Here is a 6159-nt window from a genome sequence, read left to right as displayed (position 1 = left end):
AACTTTATTTTAAAGTGCTGTTATATTCAAAGTGAACTAATTTTGCACCACTTTATTAAACACATTCACATTCATTCATTTCATATGAGCACCTTGTGACTATTGTTTTACCTCCCTAAATTGTTTTATATAGACACAAAACACTTCTACTTAATTTGATGATACCATCTCTACCAACGTATTAGGCAGCTGTGACAGAATGCAATTTAGTTTTTTCCACATATTGGTGACTAAGATGGACTGATGTTACACGAACTTCCTAATGTTCCGATTTCCAATGCATACATTTTACACAAACTGCCAAACATAGGTCACTGGATATTCCTGAGTAGAAGACAATGAAATGAAATGAAAAATGAAGTCTTGGAGTTTCTCTATCCTGGGTAGTGCAAAATCACGACAATACATTTGATATTTTTCATTAGAAGTGGCATGTGAATCAGCCCACACATTAAAATCCAAAAATTTTATTGTCAAAGAATGCAGCAGAAACTAAATCATTAATTTCATTGGATGGGTACACTATCTTGTTACCCTGAAAGATATGTCTTTCTCAACTATATACATTTTAAAAAGAGAAAATACAAAGAAATCCCTTGTTTATAAATCTCAATTTCCCATGAAAACATTCTTTAAAACTAAAATTATCATTTTGTTCCTTATTTATAAGTACTTGACATTGCAGCAAACATGTTAGATATGTTTATGATTGCAAAACAAGTATGTGACCAATTTTCTTTATGAAGCATGGAAGAAGTCATTTCTCTATTCTGTTAACAGATTTCACTCACTTGCTATCTTCCCCTTTCAAAATATAATATTTTGTGTCTCTATGTTCAGGATATAGATCTGTCACTAATACACACACAACAGGTTCATTGCTTTTGATGTGACCTTTTTCTAAGGAAACCATCCCCATATACTGCCAGGCATCTTTTCTCAGCGATATCCAGATATGAACTCAATTGGCAAAAGGCTTTATTGTGGGGAACTTTGCACATTGTTCTCATCACTTTTAAGGCATTTCAAAGCCTACACAGCTGTAAAATTGTTTTATCTCTTTTTTCCACCAATAAGGATTAGCTGAGGTCCAGGGAGTATTATAAGCCTGATAAAGCTTTGAGTGCTTTTAAACTGAACTTGGAATGAGTCCAAATATCTCTAACTCCAACATATCAAACTTAAAGTATTGCAAAAAGCCCAAGTGGTTCAACAATCCTCAACCACCTTCAGGACTAAAGCACTTATCTCTCCAGCTGTTGGAAGTGTAGTCTTGCAGCTGAGTCTGTCTGAAAAAATTGCACTAAGTTTTAGAGAGCCACCTCACCAAGATTATGTATCCTTCTGGAAATGTAGTCAACATCCAATGAATGTCCAGAACAGGGATGGTAAGTAAGGTGCGTTGACATGAGGAACTGTTAAAAGGCTTACTCCTTTTCCCTCCATTCATGACAACCCTGAAGGAGATTCATCTTTATTCAAGTGGGACTGACTGGTCTTTGCTGCAGTGGCATGCAGTTCTTATTGTCCCTCTGCCCAGGCCTGTTCGTGTGTGTGTGCGTGTGCGTGTGCGTGTGTGTGTGTGTGTGTGTGTTTAACTCTCTCATGGATGTTATTCCTGAAAACAACAAACTTCTTGCATACAAATATCTATAGCACAGCCTGTTTCCCAGAGAAGTTGGCTAGCAACACAACTAAATTAAAGTAAGAATATGCAATTCCATTTCTTAAAAAAAAACCTTGAGATTAATGAAGAAAATCTTATATCACTACCTTCAGTATGTGAAATTATAATGGACAGAATAAAATTATAGGCTGCTTTTGGATGGTATTGTCACAGGGACTAAGTGTACATTTATTTCCTTGATTAGCTTTATAATTCTAAGGCTGAGGTACAAAAGTTTAAAAAAATGATGTTGACTTTGTTTCTGTTTTTGAGTTTATTTATTTTGAGACAGACAGAATGAGCAGGGGAGGGGCAGAGAGAAAGAAGAGAGAGAATCCCAAGCAGGCTTCATGTTATCAGCATGGAGCCCGACATGGAGCTTGAGTTCATGAGCCATGAGATTATGACCTGATCTGAAATCAAGAGTCAGATGCTTAATCCACTGAGCCACCCAGGCTCCCCGAGGCTATTTCTTTACACTTATATATTCTTTCAATACTGACCCTTTAACAAAAATTTTGAATCCACTTCTCTCTCTCTCTCTCTCTCTCTCTCTCTCTCTCTGTGTGTGTGTGTGTGTGTGTGTGTGTGTGTGTGTGTGTGTATGTGTGTTTGGAGGTGGGAGGTAAGTTTAAAATAAGTTTTAAATTACACAATATTAGACCTAATTATGATATACATGTTTAGCATGTGCCTAAAAAGTGTTGCTTTGATTTTATATATTTTTTGATTTTATCATTTTGAAAGTTTATTTTCAGAGTTAAAGAGAAGCTTAAAAATATTTGGGCGCTTAGTGACTTCCTTCCCTTTGTCCAGTTGTAGTCATTTTTCCTCTACCCTTTCTGTGTTTCTCATTGTAAAGTCTTCTTTCAAATATTAACAAATTGGCTCCAGGAGGGTAATAATTTACTATCCTATCATCAATGTAGGAGAGTGCTCATTTTACAATGTTCACTATGTGGCATATTATCTTTTTTTCCCTTCATCAACATAATGATGAAATGCAATATACTCCACTGTTTATTTTACCTTCTAAAACTATTGAAATTGAAAATATTTGTACATGGATGTCCAAAAAATAGTGAGATGACCTTTGGGACCCTGTCATAATATAAATTAATATAAAAATTGCTCCTGTGCTACACCTGGGTTAGTGTCTTGTGGTTGCCCAAAGGAAGGCAAGATTAACTCCCAATCCAGAATTCAGTTCAAATATCGAGATAGATTATGCTACCCAAGAACTAAGAGGTATAAGAATACTTATTACTCACATTATAAGGTTTTCTTGGGAGAGCAAGCAGACCTACACCAATGTACAAAAACGGCTTAATATAGCAAAGAGGGACAAATGGCTTGGGATTTTATAGTGATTAGAGGGCAGTTTCAGGTTTAGAGTCCCCTTCATTGTCCTGGATTTTGTGGGATTTGAACTTTCTACCAGAACCAAAGGAAGGAGCCTGTGGACTTTTAAATGAGCTTGCTAAGGTGTTGCGCAAGAGATCTATATAAGAAGTCTTGGGCTTAAACTGTATCAAAAGTCAAACATCAAAAATGCAATCAGACTCTTTCAGTTAAAAATAAAGTGAAATAACAAGTGCTGGAAATAGAGAAGGAACTCAAAACTACAGAGGAAAGAGCAAACTGACATCCTAAGAAGACCATGCGTACTGTAAACTGTGGAATCTGATTGAGACCATGGAATGACTTTATGTCTTCACTTAAGGGAAATGGGAGTGACATTCCTCAAACTCTGAAGTGCTGCTCCACAACTTAAAAATAAATTACTAAATCAACCAACATTCTCAACTCACCTCTAGCTACAGTGATTGCAATGATGTGTCATCTACCTGTGACTTCGACTTTTAAAAACTACTCCTTTGAGAGAAATTAAAGCCTTAAATCTGAAACATATGAATTTTATAATCAGGGTTCAAAATTTACAACATACCTTCAGTACTGGAATATACAGGCAAACAATTACTATAGAAACTGACTAAGGACTTGTGAAGTTTCTTAAACTCTGTAGGAAGCAAGTTGTAGACAAACACTCACAAATGAAAGATGAAACCATAGGATGAATAAAATGACAATGAGCTTATCTTAAAAGATTTAAATAAAACAAGATCAAGAAAATGAGCCCATAAAAAAGCAGGAACAAAAGCCCAAATAATTAATATACATTGACCAATTTAGAATGAATAAAATACTAACATGTTTGTTTTTTCTTTTATTTTTCTACAAGTTAAATAAAAACTTATTCTTTTTCTACAAGTTAAATAAAAACATTCCAGCTAGATAACATGCAGTGCAATATTTATTTCACGTGTAGAGTCTAGTGATTCAACATTATATACAACACCCAGTGCTCATCACAATTGTCCTCCTTATTACCCATCACCCATTTAACCCATCCTCCCATCCCCACCCCTCTTGTAACCCTTAGTTTGTTCTCTATAGTTAAGAGTATGTTTCTTGGTTTGCCTCTCTCCCCACCATCCCCATGTTCATGTGTTTTGTTTCTTAAATTCCACAGATGAGTGAAATCATATGGTATCAGTCGTTCTCTGTCTGATTTAGCTTAGCATAATACACTCTAGCTCCATCCATATCATTGAAAATGGCAAGATTTCATCTTTTTATGGCTGAGTAATATTACATTATATATGTATATGTATATATATAGCACTTCTTTATCCATTCATTATTTAATGGATATCTGGGCTCTTTCTGTAATTTGGCTGTTATCAGTAAACTAGCATGTTTAAAAAAGATTTAAGAAAGACCTCAGAGAAATCATGCCATGTCAAGAGAAAAGCAATAATGAAGAAAAGAAGAGAAATTATAAAACACATAAAATATGGTTATCAAAATTAAAAATGTAATGATTTGTCATGTTAAATGGGGCAAGATCATACCCTCCATGATAAAGATACTTTAAAAATACATTGATCTTGTCCTCTCTCGCTGCTATAAGCGTGACCACCAGTATGAATGACACAGTAGCTATCCAGGAAGTTCATGGCCATCCTAATACATCAGCAGAAGCAGATGGTTATTGACGTTCTTCATCCCAGAAAGTCAACAGTACCTAAGACAGAAATTCAGGAAAAAAATAGCCAAAATGTACAAGACTACATCAGATGTCATCTTTGTATTTGGATTCAGAACCATTTTGGTGATGGCAAGACAACTGGCTTTGACATGTTTTATGATTCCTTTGATTATGCAAAGAAAAATGAACCCAAACATAAACTTGCAAGACAGGGTCTGTATGAGAAGAAAAAGAAGTCAAGAAAACAGCAAAAGGGATCCATGAACAGAACGAAGAAAGTCAGGGGAACTGCAAAAACCAATGTTGGTGCTGGCAAAAAGTGAGCTGGAAATTGGACAACAGAAAGAGTAAAGAATCTGCAGTGACTATCTGTGGTGATGGTGTATATTTGTCATGAGATGATTAATAAACTAAGAACTTAAAAAAATACATTGATCTCCAAAAAATGCATTGATGGACATAAAACAAAGGGACACAGAAGTTGCCTGAAAGAGTTCCTGACCAAAGTTGGAACAGTTTGAACACCAAAATGAAGTAGGTATAATACCTCAAGGCATAACATGAATATCCATGTGTTGATACTAATAAACATACATAATTGAATAAACAAATTGATGGGACAGAAGAAACAAATCTCTGATGCAGAAGAATTCCAAATAATTTATGTAGATACTCTGTGCTTTGAGTGGAAGATATAAACACCCACTCTTTAATTCTGGGCTGTGCACACTGACTTCTTCCTCACAAGTACCATGTGGAAATGATCAAAGTCTAACTTTATAGTGTAGAAGTCTAACACTACTTCAGCCAGGTGATAAATATCTACAGTATAGATCATTAATAGTATGCACCCTTGATATGATGAGTTCAAAATATTACTTCACCTCTCAGGTGTTTCTCCTAAAAACCTATAACCCCAATCTAATCACGAAAAAAAAAAAACACCATATACATAACAATATAAGAGTATAAGAGCATCTTCCAAAATACCAGGCCAGTATTACTCAAGACTTTCAAGACCATCAAAAACAAGAAAAGTCAGAAATTGTCACAACTAAGAGGAGTCTATGGAGACATGATAACATAAGGTAATATGGTATCCTGGAGGCAATCTTCCTAACCTAGATATATTTATACATGTGTCAATACTGGCCCCAAACAGACTGGTCCTCACTGTTAACAGCTTTCTTCATTAATGTGGGGCTTTTTAAGAAGTAGCTAAAATGCTTGCTTGTGTTCTAAAAATTAGTTTAAGTTGCATTTTTCAATTATTTTGTGTGTGTGTGCTATTTCCCTTGTCTTAATGGAGAGTAAAGAGAAAAGACCAGTATGATCAGAATGCATGTGTGAGGGAGATAAATGAAATCACAAAACTTGCAGACTGTAAACTTTTTATTCTCTACTCTCCACAAGTTGTACTACACTCCAGTTTGAATGGAAG

At 35.2% G+C, this 6159-nt stretch overlaps 1 pseudogene; it reads left to right on the top strand.

Moving 5' to 3' along the window:
- The first annotated feature begins 4653 nt into the window (after positions 1–4653).
- On the top strand, positions 4654–5041 carry LOC124507457 (40S ribosomal protein S24-like; annotated as a pseudogene).
- Positions 5042–6159: the final 1118 nt, after the last annotated feature.

This window comes from Lynx rufus, unplaced genomic scaffold (genome assembly GCF_022079265.1).
Source record: "Lynx rufus isolate CCGP_SWC_20201006 ecotype Redwood Valley unplaced genomic scaffold, mLynRuf1.p SCAF_12, whole genome shotgun sequence".
Classification (NCBI taxonomy): Eukaryota; Metazoa; Chordata; class Mammalia; order Carnivora; family Felidae; genus Lynx; species Lynx rufus.
The sequence above is the reverse complement of the archived record's forward strand: the minus strand, read 5'-3'. Positions and strand labels throughout refer to the sequence as shown.